We start from the raw sequence: 15,146 nt of genomic DNA, 5'->3' as shown, positions 1-15,146 counted from the left end.
GAGCTGTGGCAAGGGTGGAGAAGGCTGAACATGATGTTGCCTTGCCAAGGCAAGGGCAAGTGGTCACAGTACTGGGTTTATATCAGGACTGGCCTGTCAGAAGCTTCATAGCAAGAAGCTTCATAGCACCTGTCAATCTCATGGCTCACTGTTTCACACTCCATTTCCTTGAGGCCTGCATATGTGAGAGCCCAAGTAGCTGACTTGGCCAGGCCACAGGCTCAGACTCTTGGTCCAGTGCTGTCCCTCATTCAGCATGGCCTAATGCCAATGCCACAAGGGTTCTTGGTTTTCAGGGCCAGTGTCTCATTGAAATTCACCTTCTAGAGCACCAGCAGATGATGTTCTGAATGTCTCCTCCAGATCTGCTCCACTGTAGCATCAAGGCCATTTTTAATTAATAATAAAAAGGCCATTGTGTTGGCCACTGAAGACCATCAATATAAGGTTCATTTATTTATTGCATTTATCTTAGTGATGTGCTTGAGACAAACATCAAAAATCAACATTGCACAGTTATACCAAATTAATATAAAATAATCAAAATTAATATAAAGGCTTCAGTTGTGATAGCAGTCATAACCATATGATAGAATATTGAGGTCTGTCCTTGGACTGTCTCTGGCTCTTCTGCTTGTGTCTGAAGATGCCCAGCACTCATGGGAGAAATGATAACTGGCCTCAACCCTTCCCTCTGTTGCTAAAAGTTGATGTTCCATTAAGATAAGGACCTTGGGCAGCATTGAGTGGCCTGTGTCATTTAAAGCCAGCATTTAAATCAAGGATGGCCATTTGGTAGTGTTGGAGCAGCATAAGAACTGCAAAATTATTTTGTCCAGCCTTCACAATTTTTTATAATGCTGGTTTCAGGCTGACCTATCGGACTTAGATGAAAAGTGGAAATAGAGTTCCCACCAAAATTTCACTAAAGCAAAATTTGGAAGCTTCTTCTCAAGCAGAACATATGAGTGATTTGGAGGCAAGCCAAAATAATTTCCATTAGACTGGGGAAATAAGTTTTAGATTCTGGTAACTTTGATCCTGAACTTGGCCATTGCTACTAATCTTCCTGTATAACCTGTTCCCAAGGTGAAGGGGGTATCTGAATGTATTTTGGCTGTATTCTCAGTTCTTATTGGATAATAAGAAGGCCAAAGTGGCCTGGAAAGCAGGGCTGGAAAGTCCTAAGTGGGGCACAGTGACAGAGCTGCCTCAGTCAGAATAATAATAATAATTATTATTATTATTATTATTATTATTATTATTATTAATTTTATTATTTATACCCTGCCCATCTGGGCAGCTTCTAACACATATAAACCCACAATAAAACACATAAAAAACTTCCTGATACAGCGCTGCCTTAGGAAGTCTTTGGAAAGTTGTGTAGTTCTTCATCTCCTTGGCACCTGCTGAGAGGGTGTTCCACAGGGCAGGCATGACTACCAAGAAGGCCCTCTGCCTGGTTCCCTGTAACCTCACTTCTCGCAGTGAGGGAACTGCCAGAAAACCCATGGAGCTGGACCTCAGTGTCCAGGCTGAATGATGGAGGTGGAGACGCTCCTTCAGGTATACAGGGCTGAGGCCATTTAGGGCTTTAAAGGTCAACACCAACACTTTGAATTGTGCTCAGAAACGTACTGGGAGCCAGTACACATCCCTTAGGGCTGGTGTCATTGACTATTTCCCAGCAACTTTCCAAAGGAGCCCAGAGAGGTACGAGCATGGCTCTGATGGTAGATTCAGGGGGTGGTGCTCAACAGTTCTGATGGTTTCTCTCTCTCTCTCTCTCTCTCTCTCTCTCTCTCTCTCTGTGTGTGTGTGTGTGTGTGAGAGAGAGAGAGAGAGAGAGAGAGAGAGAATCCCAGTGCACAGTCAATCTGTCTATTCTCACCTAAGGTGTACTTTTAAAGGGAGGGAAATATGCAACTGAGGCTGCAAATTTGCTTTACTTCTAGCTTTTCTGCAAGACAGCTGCAAGAAAAAAAGCAAGATACACAAGAAACTCAAGCCAGACTGTTTTCTTCCTGAGCAGTTGCCAACTGCAGTCTAAATGAACTGTGTGTTCTCCCTCGAAGATGCCCCAGAGTTCTTTGCAGCACAGAATCATTTTGCTGCAGACACTTGGGGATCTCTTGGCAGCCTGGTTGATCTGGAAAGTGCACCCTGAAGGTTGAAACTTTAAAAAGAAAAACATTGCCTTGTACAAAGAGAGTGCCCTACAGGTTTCATGAGGTCTGTTGCCGACAGTTTGCAATATGCAGGTCCTTTCTTTTGTAAAATGAACAACACAGTCTAGCCTTCCCACAGTTAACAGTGTTTGGAAATTGACATTAGCTGGATTTATAACATGATTGTTTTGCTTTTAATCCCATCACTGCAACAGAATCCTAGTGTTTGGGGTCCCCCCCCCCTTCTTTTGAAGATTTATAGTGCTTTGTCTGGAAGTTTGTAGTGCTCACCTCAGAACAAGAGGGTGTTTCTAGATTCCGTTACAGTATTTCAAAGAACTTGTCAAATGTTGCTACATGATCCCCATGAATTTTCATGGAGTCCTGGCATTATAGGAAAAAGACAGACTTCTGCCTTAATTTATTGCATTGCTCCCCTCCGTAAAAACATCTAAGCAATGAGAACACAACACAGGTGCCACAAATACAGTACATAGCAAAATGCAAACTAATTAACTGATGTGAAGACTTCACTGTGGTTAGTTGTCCTGGAGTCAGGAGAAAAGATGTCACTGACTTGAGTAAAAATAGAAGCTAACCACTTTTTGCCTGAAGAAAAATAACTGACCTCTTCCCCTTAAATTCTGCTGTTCAAATATTTTGCATTAACTGAGATATTAAATGTCTTCTCAGTTGTCTGGATAAGGAAGAATAATTGGGGTAGCAGACAGCAAGGACTCTAGGCTCTATGGACCATTGAAGATTAGCGGTTGATCCTTCAAAATTATGTCCTCCTACACCTCTTATTTCACACTTCTGACCAAAAAAGTGAAGTAGCTGGATGATATGCAGCAAAATTATCAAATGCAGTAGAGTAGACTAATGTCTGAGTCAAAACAAAAAATTTTTTTTCTTTCCAGTAGCACCTTAAAGACCAACTAAGTTAGTTCTTGGTATGAGCTTTCATGTGCATGCACACGAAAGCTCATACCAAGAACTAACTTAGTTGGTCTTTAAGGTGCTACTGGAAAGAAAAAAATTTTTTGTTTTGACTATGGCAGACCAACACGGCTACCTATCTGTAACTAAAGTCTGAGTGTGAATGAAAACATTTTAAAGCCCTCCAGTTGGTAGAAGATGAAAAATGCCTCAATCACTCCCACTCCTCAACATCCAACTCAATGAACAGGAGTGAGACCTCCCTCCTATCCCAGTTTGGCCAGGAACAGTTGCTTCTCCAAATGAATTTATCAGCCATGGATTGGGGAAAAACAGACAGCGTTGTTTCTTTTGTCCTGGGAAATGTGCCTGTAGGGTGAGCTATAAGAAGACTTGTTTTGGCACAGGCATGGCATCAGAATTTGCATGTGACTGCATACAGAGACATAGGAAGCTGTCTTTTATCAAGTCAGACCTTTAGTGGAAACTGCAGGGCGGGGGGAGTCCTGTTGATGGGCTTCCCATAGGCACCTGGTTGTTTACTGTGAGAACAGGATGCTAGACTAGATGGACTAGATCTGGTGTCCACCTGAGCACAGGCACCCTCTCTGATCTAAACAAGGCATGTCCAACTGGTCAATAGTGGGGAAAAAGCTCAACAACTTTGGTGAAGGCTCCCCCCAAAAAGCTCAAAAGCTCAACAACTTCGGTCAATCCAATGGGTAGATCACTGCCAGATTTTTTATAGTGGGAGTAGATCACAGTCTTTAGGGAGTTGGACATGCCTGATCTTAACCATGTATTTTGTAATCTAGAAGTATATTTTGCCTGACTTATTTCATTGCTATGTTTGGCTTGAATCGAGTCAGCAACTTTATGTAAGTAAACAATATTTTTCTATTCTTACACTACAGGCTTCAGTGTTGTCATTTTGTTTAGAGGAATAAATGAAGGGAAAGATCCAGTCTTCCAAAGGCATCCTGGATAATTAGAGAAAGCTTCACAGCTTTGTCCCATGTTTCCATGTTAATGCTGCAAAGGGTGGTATACTTTTAACTCTGTTAACTAGACATTAATCTCACAGAAGTGAGCAAAAGGAAGGATAGCTAATAAATAGCACACCCTATCCTACCTTCCACGTCCATCTCAACACCTGGAGATGCTGGTGATTGAATCTGGGACCTTCTGAATGCAAAGCAGTTCCTCCGCTTTCCTTCCCATGCTGTGCAGCAGCGGAGATTGCCCCACAGCCATGCTGCTGCTGTGCAAAGCAAAATTGGGACAGGAGAGAGTGCTAGTGGGATCTGCAGGTTATCCTACATGCAGCCCCCAAGAGGCATTAGTCCATCCCAAAGCCAGATGTAGAAAGTAAGTACAGTGGGGTTGCAACTGACACGTAGCATAGCGCATGGTCCACAATCTAAGGCTTTGTTTTTCTGTCAGTAGTATTTTTTGCAGAAGAAAAATCTTCCTGCGTCAGAACAGTGGGGGTTGCTACGGTTCTTGAAGCACTCAGTTGTGTCAACAAGTTAGAAAAAGTAAACTGGTCTCAAGAAATCAGACAGAAAGGAACATTCTGGAATATGAGAGCAGCTGTGCTGGACCAGGCATGGGGCCTCTCAAGTCCAGCATCCTGCTTCCTACAATGGCCTCCAGACGCAGAATGAAGCCCACAAAGAGGGTTTGAGGCCAGTGATGCTTTTCTGTTGTTTGTCTCCTTTAGCACATAGACTGACTCTGAACCTGGAATAGGATTCTTAGGTGGAACCTCCAGGTTCAGAGGAAGCCTGCCTTGGAATATGCTGAAGTTAGGGAGACAAACACGAGAAAAGAGCTTAATAAATCTCCCCCTCTCCCCAAGCAGCCCTTGTGTTCAACAGAAGCCTCCAGAATTCTCTTTTCTCCCCATCCCTCCCAATATTATTATCAGTAGTCTGGCATAATTTAAGGTTGCCATATTTCAAAAGGTGAAAATCAGAACATACAAAAAAAGAAACCCGCCCCCATAGCTGCAAGCTAGAAAGGTACGTTGGCATGGTTGTGTTTTGCAGACTTGAAAGAGCAAAGTGTCACAATGCACGGTTCTGACTGGCTTAGGTAGGATACCTGGATGTTTGCTTGGAGCTTCATCAACCCCATGAACCCCAAAATTTTGAATCCTGGAGGGGATCTGAAATTTTGGGGTTCATAGTTAATGAAGCTCTGAGAAAGAGAGAGAGAGAAGCATGACAAACGCCCCTTTAAACAAATGTTTTGCTGATGATTTAATTATTTGTTTGTAAAACATTTGGGGAGGAGCTAAGAAAAGTTAGAGAGGCAAGCCCCCCATCTCACCTCACCCCATCCCAGTCATGCTATGGGCTTGCTGACTGCCTCTGACTCAAGGAATGTGTTCACCTCACCATGTTGTTGTTGTTTATAGTCGTATAGTTGTGTCCAACTCTTCGTGATGCCCATGGACCAGAGCACGCCAGGCACGCCTGTCTTCCACTACCTCCTGCAGTTTCAATGCGCCAGCCCACAGCATCTACCCTCTCACCACAATACCAAGCAGAATAATGGCACACACGGCTGCAATCTTCTCAATGCTGGGCGAGGGCCGGGGGGCCGGGGGGGGGACACACACACAATTCTGCCTTAGCCCCATCTAATGATCATAACACAGGACCATTTTGTGTTCTGTTTTGTTTTTTAATGTGGAGAGATGTTAGTCTTTAATGACCACTGGGCTCTCTTCCAACCCTACAATTGCATGATTGTATGTCTGCTGCAACAGACTAACAGCTATTTATAGACCACTTTTCATGCCTACAAAGCGATGCTAGACCAAGTTATAACTTTAAATCCTTAAAAACATAATATTGAAGCAAGGAGGTTAGCAGGGTGAAAACAACAGCTATTTTATTTCAAATAGAGAAAATTGTTCAGTAGTGCAACGACTTTTTTTTTTAAGGGAGTGCCTCCTCATGTGGAATTCCTTATGGGACCCTTTCAAAACCTCATGATTAGAAACCTTGCTTGTTTATTTGTTTAGAACAAGTAGAGTGTGTAAGAAATGTTGCCGTGAGTGTGCTCCTGTTCAGAGTTCCAGCCACCCACCCATGCCCTTTTCTGGGATAATCTATTTTATTTCCCCTTCCTGCTGTTTTCCTCCCCCCCGCCCCCCCCCAGCCAGCCAGCATTCTCTGGCCAATAAACATGGTCCTCACTGCCTGTCTTTGGTGTCTCCAGTCCTTTAGGATTCCCCCCACTCACCCCAGAGGCACCAACCTGAATAAAATATGGGGGCGGGGGTGCAGGACTTACCTGCCCCTGATCCTATGCACTTTATGCCTCTAGCTTGCCTGCCCCCTCTTTCTTTCTTATGGGCCTCATGTGGGATCCACAGACATTCTGAGAAAAGGTCCGTGAGAGACGTGTGCATGTATAAGAATGCTGTTTGAAGGTGCATAACGCAGAGTGACATTAAATGATACCATGGATGAAATGTTAGGGCTTAGATTGAAACATTTAAAAAGTAGGCCATGCTGGAAATAGACACAAATGGTACTGAGCAAAACATTGCAAGGAGTTGTTTTGATTGTGTAAAAATGTGCAACAGTTTCCCCACTTCAAGGTGGTGGCATAATGGTTAGTGTTGGACTTGGACTAGGGAGACAAGGGTTCAAATCCTCATTCAGCCATGAAGCTCCCTGGGTGACCTCGGAGTCAGTCACCATCTCTTAGCCTAACCTACCTTGCAGGGTTGTTGTGAGGATGAAATGGGCAGGAGGAGAACCATGGACACCACCTTGATGATCCCTGGAAGATGAAAGATTGTATATAAATGAAAGGGGGGAAACCAGCAAAAGAAAATTTAGCATAAAATATTCTTGAAATGAAACACATTCTGAGGACCTAACTGCATGTTACAGTGCGTAGTGTTCTCTGTGGGTTTTTTTTTAAGTTGAGATGGGGAGAGAGGCTATTTTACAGCAGGACTAAAGTGCTCAGGGAAGGGAAGTTTGTCTTTGGCACTACAGTCACTGAAGAATACAAAAAGCCCCGAGGTGGGTGACTTGGGAACGTCAGGCAATACCTACCCAGAACCGAGAGGACCTTGGGCGCCAGCTGCCCTGCCCTGCCTTGAGCCCTTGCCCTGCCCGGCAGCAGAGCTGCGCTGGGAGAGGATTTGAGGTCACAGCCCTTTCCCCTCCGTTGGCTCACTGCCCACCCACAGGCCTGCAACGGAGGGGCAGGGGTGGGATAGGGAGAAGAGTGGATTGCGCCTGTTGCCCCCTGGACCTCTCGCATGCATCTGCCGCTCAGCACTGCTCTGTTGAAGGGCTTGGGGCGGGGAGGGAGCCGATGGAGGCTGGGAAGCATGCGAGTGAGTCTCGGCCGGCAGGCCTGTCCCGGTGCTATTTATTTATGGCCATCAATTTTGGAGGGGCCTATGCCCCCCCAATATTTTCTGCAAAGATTGGGGATCCCTTGAGTCTGCCAATACCTCCTTCTTTTGTGTGAATGGTGCCATTTTGGCTGCACACAGGTCCACATGGGAGAATGAGTTCACTCTATGGAGAGGCTGCCTCTGCTGTGGCTCCACAAGTACCAAATGCAGCTGGCGTAAAGCAGGGGCGTAGTGCCTGGGGTGGGTGCAGGCACACATGCGCCAGGAGGGGACAGTCTGCGTGCCCAGCCCTCGCCACTGATGCCCAGGTAGGCGGAGGGGGAAGAGCATCCTCCGCCCTCGCTGCCAGAGCCTGGCAGGGCATGACGAGGATCTCTGTGGGAGGTGCCTGCGCTGCTTCACGTGCCCCCCAAGATTGTGCGCCCAGGGCCACTGCCCCTCCCCCACGCTACATCTCTGGTGTAAAGCTGTGCTAAACCTGTAAAACCCTGTCATTTTTCTGTGCAATGATCTCTGTATCATCGTCTGCATGGCAGCCAACGCCAATCTTTGGTTGCCTGACCTTTTTCATGTTTTTCAAAAGTAGGATAGGGATGCACTGAGTTCCATCTCCATTTGGTTCATAATAAAATGTATGGGAAAACACAATGTAGTACTTCCATTTTAACTATGGAGAATTATCAGAGGTGCGTCTCTAATATTATTGTGGGTACACTCAAGAAGACAGAGCACGCGACCACTGGCAATTATTTTTATTATAATGAAATTTCTACACCACCCTTCATCCAAGGACCACAGGGTGGTTTACAATATAAAAAAACAAAAATACATAACATACTAACAAACAAAAGCATACGGCACCCAGGACAAAACTTCTCTCATGTAAGTCCCACTGAAACAGAGTTACTGCCGCTGTCTTTCAGATGACATCTGAACACAGAGCCCATGGAAATGCATAAGCCCAAAGGCAGGCCTGTGTAACCCAAACTCCACCAAACTGAATGCATCCCATCAGCCACGTTTTGTGGTTGGCCAGGGACTTGGCCATTCTCTCCCCCCCTGAAATATACTCAGAGTCGCAAAGTGATTTCATGCTCTTTATTCAGCTCATAGTGGTGAGGAGGAATGAATGAAAGTCCCCTCAAGGTATCTGCTTTATATACATTATTTACACAATGGGCTGCACATGATTGGCTAATTCCGGAATTCTACTGTAAGCCAATCAGGTTGTGGATTCACTTCTATCTGGAGCATGATTGGGTGGTTCCTGCCAACCAATCATATTGCTGCATTGTTCTAGGACCAATCTGACTGCTGCATTCTGAATCCTATTGTTCTAGGACCAATCAGACTGCTGCAGTTTGGATCCTATTCAACTCAGTACATAACACCCCTCCCCTCTAAGTTCCAGTCCTGCCCGGGAGGTCGCATTCATAGTCCTCGAGGTACGCCGGTGGCCTACGTGTGCGTTGCGGCCTGGGGTGTTCCCTGGTCCGGGGTTCAGGTTCTGGCTCATGTTCCAAGGATGCTGGCTGTGATGGGCCTGTCTGGTCTGGTGCAACCGGCTCGCTCAGTCGTGGTTCTGGTTCCGGTGTCCTTTTGGCTTCACGGGTCCTCTCTGCATTTACTGATTCTGCCTCTCCTGCTGGCCCCCCCTGCTCTATGGGCCTCACTGCCCCTCTGTTCCCTTGGGACTCCTCTGACCTTTCCTCCTCCTGGTTTTCTCCCGGGAATCGTCGCCGTATCTGGTCGCAGTGGCGGCGCCAGCATTGCCCCCCATCCGTTAGCACCTCGTACGACACGGGACCAGTGACCCTGGTGACTGTGGCGGGTACCCATGCTGGGCCTGCCCCAAAATTCTTTGCGTACACTGGGTCCTGGGCCTCGAAGGTCCGGGGGTTCCTGCCTTCCCCCACCACTACCTCATCCTGAGCTCTATCGGGGTGAAGGCGGTCCAATCTGATTGCAAGGCGCCGACCCATTAGTAGTTCAGCGGGGCTCCGGCCAGTCGTTGAGCTGGGGGTGCTGTGTTGTGCTAGGAGGAATGTGGCAAGGCGGTACTCCCAATCCCCTTGCGTCATGCGGCGAAGGGTGTCCTTGGTGGTCCGCACCATGCGTTCTGCTTGGCCATTGGTGGCAGGGTGGAATGGCGCCGAACGGATGTGGCGGATGGCGTTCTGCGCTGTGAAGGTTTGGAATTCTCCTGACGTAAATGCAGTCCCGTTGTCTGAGACGAGAGTGTCAGGGAGCCCGTGGGTTGCAAACAGCCTGCGTAGTACCCGGATGGCTGCGGACGTAGAAGTGGACGGTACCAGTGCGACTTCCAGCCATTTGGTGTAGGAGTCCACCACTATGAAGAATGTTTTCCCCTGAAAGGGGCCAGCGAAGTCCACATGCAGGCGTGACCATGGTGCTCGGGCGGACTCCCAGGACTGGACTGGGGCCCTTGGGGGATCTGGGCGGGATTCTTGGCAGGCCTGGCAGTGTTTGACCCAGGCCTCTATCTCTCCGTCGATCCCCGGCCACCACACATAACTCCTGGCAAGGGCCTTCATTCTTACTACCCCTGGGTGTGTCTCGTGTAGGGCTGTGAGGACCCTTTTGCGGAGGGGCTGGGGAACAACGACCCTGCTTCCCCATAACAGGCACCCCTTGTGGGCTGACAGTTCATGTTTGCGGGTTGTGTAGCCGGCGAATTCTGGCCCGGGGCTGCTGCTGGGCCATCCCCTCCACACCCAGTCCAGGACGCGGGAGATGACCCTATCTTTCTTGGAATGGTGTGCAACTTCTTGTGCCTGAATGGGGCGGTCGGGAAGCAGCTCCAGGCTCATAACCTCTTGTGCAGGTGCTGGGTCGGGGCCTGTTTCCGGTAGTGGTAGCCTGCTGAGGGCGTCCGCATGGCCCATCGCCTTCCCAGGGCGGTGAATCAGTGCATACTGGTAGCTGGCAAGGAAAATTGACCACCTGAGGACACGAGGAGACAGCACTTGGGGGGTCTGCTTTTCGGAGGCAAACAAGCCAAGCAAGGGCTTGTGGTCAGTCACCACGGTGAAGGGCCGCCCGTACAAGAAATCATGGAATTTTTTTACTCCCTTCACGATTGCCAGACCCTCCTTGTCGATTTGCGAGTAGTTCCGCTCGGTTGCGTTGAGTGTCTGGGAAAAGTATGCCACCGGTACCTCTCTTCCATCCGGGAGTTGGTGTCCCAGGACAGCGCCAATGCCATAGGGTGAGGCGTCGCATGCTAGCACCACCGGCAGCCTCTCGTCGAAGTGTGCCAAGACCGAGTTTGAGACAAGCAAGTCCTTGACTGCCTGGAATGCGGCCTCCTGGCGCTGGCCCCACACCCAAGGGGCCCGCTTGTCCAGGAGTCTGTGTAGGGGCTCCGCTACCGCCGCCTTATGGGGAAGGAAGGAATGGTAAAAGTTCAATAGTCCCAAGAAGGCCTGAAGTTCATTCTTGTTCTTGGGCGCTGGGGCATCACAAATGGCCCGTACCTTGTCCCCAGTCGGGTGGACCCCTTCTGCGTCCACCATAAATCCCAGAAAGTCCACCTGAGGCACTCCTAGTAGACATTTTTCCCGCTTCACCTTGAGACCCGCCGTCTGGAAACGGTGCAGAACGGTGCGGAGGCGGTCCTCAAACTCCTCTGGTGTGGGCCCGGCAATCAACACATCATCGAAGAAGGGGGTGACGCCAGGAATCCCTTTAAGGAGAGAGTCCATTAGATTCTGGAATATGCCTGGTGCCACGCTGACACCGAATTGCAGCCGCTTTACCCTGAACGCTCCTCTGTGCGTCACAATCGTCTTTTTTTTTTCAATATACTTTTTATTAGTTTACAACAAAGAGCATATATTTCTAACCAAATTTTCACAGATTATACTTTTTAGACTTCCTTCGATTTTTCTGGTAATCATCCATATATACTCTTAACTATAACGCATTTCCTTTTTTGCATTGCCTTTTAACTTTCACCTTTACCAATATCTATTTTCCAAACAGTACATCTTAGCCTTTACAGTGCTTCTTGAAACCCCACTAGCGTTGTTTGTGAATCACATAAGTTTTTCAGATAATCTACAAACTTTCCCCAATGTTCGATGAACTTTTGATTTTTAAGATATCTTATTTTTCCAGTCAGTTTATCTAACTCCACATAATCTGTTAATTTCGATCTCCACTCTTGAATTGTCGGTGTTTCTTCCTGTTTCCACATCTGGGCTAGTAAAATTCTTGCTGCCACAACCGCATACTGGAATAACTTAAAGTCTTTCCTTCTTATCTCTTTTCCTGTGATACCTAAAAGAAAGGCTTCTGGTTTCTTGACAAAAGTATACTTTAACATTTTTTTAGTTCATTATATATCCCTTCCCAGAAGTTCTTAACCTTCTTGCATTCCCACCACATGTGATAAAATGTTCCCTCCCTTTCTTTGCATTTCCAACACTTATTATCCGTTTTATACATTTTGGCTAGCTTGACCGGTGTGATATACCATCTGTAGAACATTTTCATCACATTTTCCTTCAATCCCATGCATGCAGTGAATTTTAAATTTTCTTTCCATAGTTTCTCCCAATCATCAAATTGAATATTGTGTCCAAAATCTCTAGCCCAGTGTATCATTACTGATTTAACTTCTTCGTCCTTCGTACACCATTCCAACAATATCTTGTACATTTTTGACAAAGTCTTATTTTCACTATTAATTATATCCAATTGAAACCTAGAGTCTTTTTCTATATACCCCTTTTCCTTTACATCTTTCTTAAACATTTCATTTACTTGGAAGTAGTGTAACCAATCATATACATAGTTCTTTACTTGTTCATATGGTTTTAGTTGCCATTTTCCTCCTTCCTTCGTTACCAATTCTCCGTATGTAGCCCAATTACCTCTCATGTTCACTTTCTTTACACACATGACCTCCAACGGAGATAACCAATGTGGGACCCTTGGTTCTAAAAGACTTTTGTACCTGTCCCATACTTCTATTAACGAATTTCTGAAGATGTGGTTTCCAAATCCTTTGTGAACCCTTTTTTTATCACACCATAAATAGGCGTGCCACCCGAACCTGTTGTCGAAACCTTCAAGATCTAATAATTCCTTATTTTCAAGCTTAATCCAATCCTTTAGCCAGCAAATACATGCTGCTTCATAATATAGTTTCAAATCTGGCAGGGCGAAGCCTCCTCTCTCTTTCGCATCTGTGAGTAGTTTATATTTTATTCTTGGCTTCTTGCCCTGCCAGATGTACCTTGATATCACTTTTTGCCAATCTTTGAAGGTTCCGCTCCCCTTAATTATGGGGATTGTCTGAAACAAAAATAGCAACCTTGGGAGCACGTTCATCTTAATTATAGAAATCCTGCCCCAAAAGGACAGCTTCATTCTATTCCACACCTCCAGGTCTTTTTTTATACCTTTCCATATTTGAACATAATTATTCTGGTACAGGTCAATATTTTTAGTTGTTAACCATATTCCCAAGTATTTTACTTTCTTCACTACTTCAATCTCCGTTTGTTGTTGCAATGTTTCTGTTTTATCCTGCTCCATATTTTTAGCCATTATTTTGGTTTTTTTCTTATTCAATCTGAACCCGGCCACCATCCCAAATTGTTCAATCTCCTCCAGTACCTCTCTAACACTTTCTAAAGGTTCCTCCATCGTTATAACCAGATCGTCGGCAAAAGCTTTCACTTTATATTCGTTCTGACCTACTGTTACCCCTTTTATTCGACTATTTTGTCTTATTGCATTTAAAAAGACCTCCAGAACCGTTATAAATAACAATGGTGAGAGCGGACATCCCTGTCTTGTTCCTTTAGATATTTTTATATCTTCGGAAACCACGTTATTAACTATCAATTTAGCTCGCTGCTCTGTGTATATTGCCTTGATACCATTAAAGAACTCTTCTCCTACCCCCATATATTCAAGATTTTTCAACATAAATTCCCATATTATGTTATCGAAGGCCTTTTCAGCATCCACAAACATTAGTATCGCTTGCTTCTCGTTCCTGGCATGCAGATATTCCAAAATGTTAATTATATTTCTAACATTGTCTTTCAATTGTCTGCCTGGCAGGAACCCTGCTTGGTCTTTGTGGATGATACTCATTAATATCTTTTTAATTCTCTTTGCTAAGATACCCGCAAATATTTTATAATCTGTATTCAATAGAGAAATAGGCCTATAGTTTTTAACTTGTGTTAGATCTGAATCTTGTTTGGGAATTAATGTTATAAATGCTTCTTTCCATGTATCTGGAATCTCTCTTGTTTTTAAAATATTATTTATTACTTCTTTCAATGGGGTCATCAAAACTTCGCTCATTTCCTTATAGTATCCTGATGTAAATCCGTCTGGTCCCGGGGCCTTTCCTCTCTTCAATTCCTTTACGACTTCTTTAATCTCGTCAACTTCAATTGGGGTGTTCAGCTTGTCTTTTTGTTCTGTCGGGATCTTCTGCACCTTTTTATTTCTTAAAAATCTTTCAATTTTCTTCACATTATTTCTTTCTTTATCCTTATATAATTGACTGTAAAAGTCCAAGAATCCTTTCCTAATTTCTTTTGGGGAGACTTTCTCTTCTCCATTCACAGTAATTTTGTTGATTGTATTCTGTTCTTTTCTCTTTTTAGTTTGCCATGCAAGCAGTTTGCCTGATTTATTCGCAAATTCAAAGTTTCTCTGTCGTAGTCTTTTGATGTTCCATTCTATTTCTTTATTTATAATAATTGAAAATTGCGTCTGTAAGATCTTAATTTCTTGTTTGATCTTTAAGCTGTTTGGTTTTTTAATTAATTTTTTCTCCTTTTCCATAATCTGATTCAAGATTTCTTTTTTCCCTTTTTCCCTAAATTTGTTCTTCAGTGAGTTCTGCTGAATAAAGAAACCTCTCATCACTGCTTTGCTTGCATCCCAAACAATACTAATCTTTGTGCCTTTATTAAGATTGTCTATAAAATATTCGGTTAGTTTCTTTCGTGCCTTATCCATAATCTTTTCGTCGTCCAGTAAATAGTCGTTAATTCTCCATCTAAAAGATCTTTCCTCAAATCCTTTTAATTCCAATTCTATTGGGTTATGGTCTGAGATTACTTTAGGTTGAATTTCAATTTTTTGAATTCTTGGAGTCAGTTCATTTGAAACCCAAATTTGATCGATTCTTGACATTGACTGATTTGGTTCTGAATAGTACGTGAATTGTTTTTCCAGCGGGTGTCTAAGCCTCCAAATATCAATCAAATTACAATTCTTAGTCATTGAGAAAAAAGACTTTGGAAGTTTCCCTTCTTTGTTTCTTCCTTCTCTTAATCTATCCATCTGTAGAGAGACCACACCGTTCATATCACCCATTATTATGATCTTCTGATCCATATATTCAAATAGTTTTTCTTCCAAAGTTTTATAAAAATCAGTCTTATTTCCATTAGGTGCATAGATCCCGACAATTATTAAGTTTTCGCCTTGCCACTTGATCTGTACTGCTATAATTCTCCCATCTTCGTCTTTAAAGAGTTGTTTGGCTTCAATTTTGTTTTTGGTGTATAGAACCACACCTCTTTTTTTCTCTTTATCTGATGATATAAATTCGTTCCCTAGTCTCTTATTTATCAAAATTTTCC

This window comes from Podarcis filfolensis (assembly GCF_964270895.1).
Source record: "Podarcis filfolensis genome assembly, chromosome: 12".
Taxonomy (NCBI): Eukaryota; Metazoa; Chordata; class Lepidosauria; order Squamata; family Lacertidae; genus Podarcis; species Podarcis filfolensis.
This window is presented reverse-complemented; position numbering follows the sequence as displayed.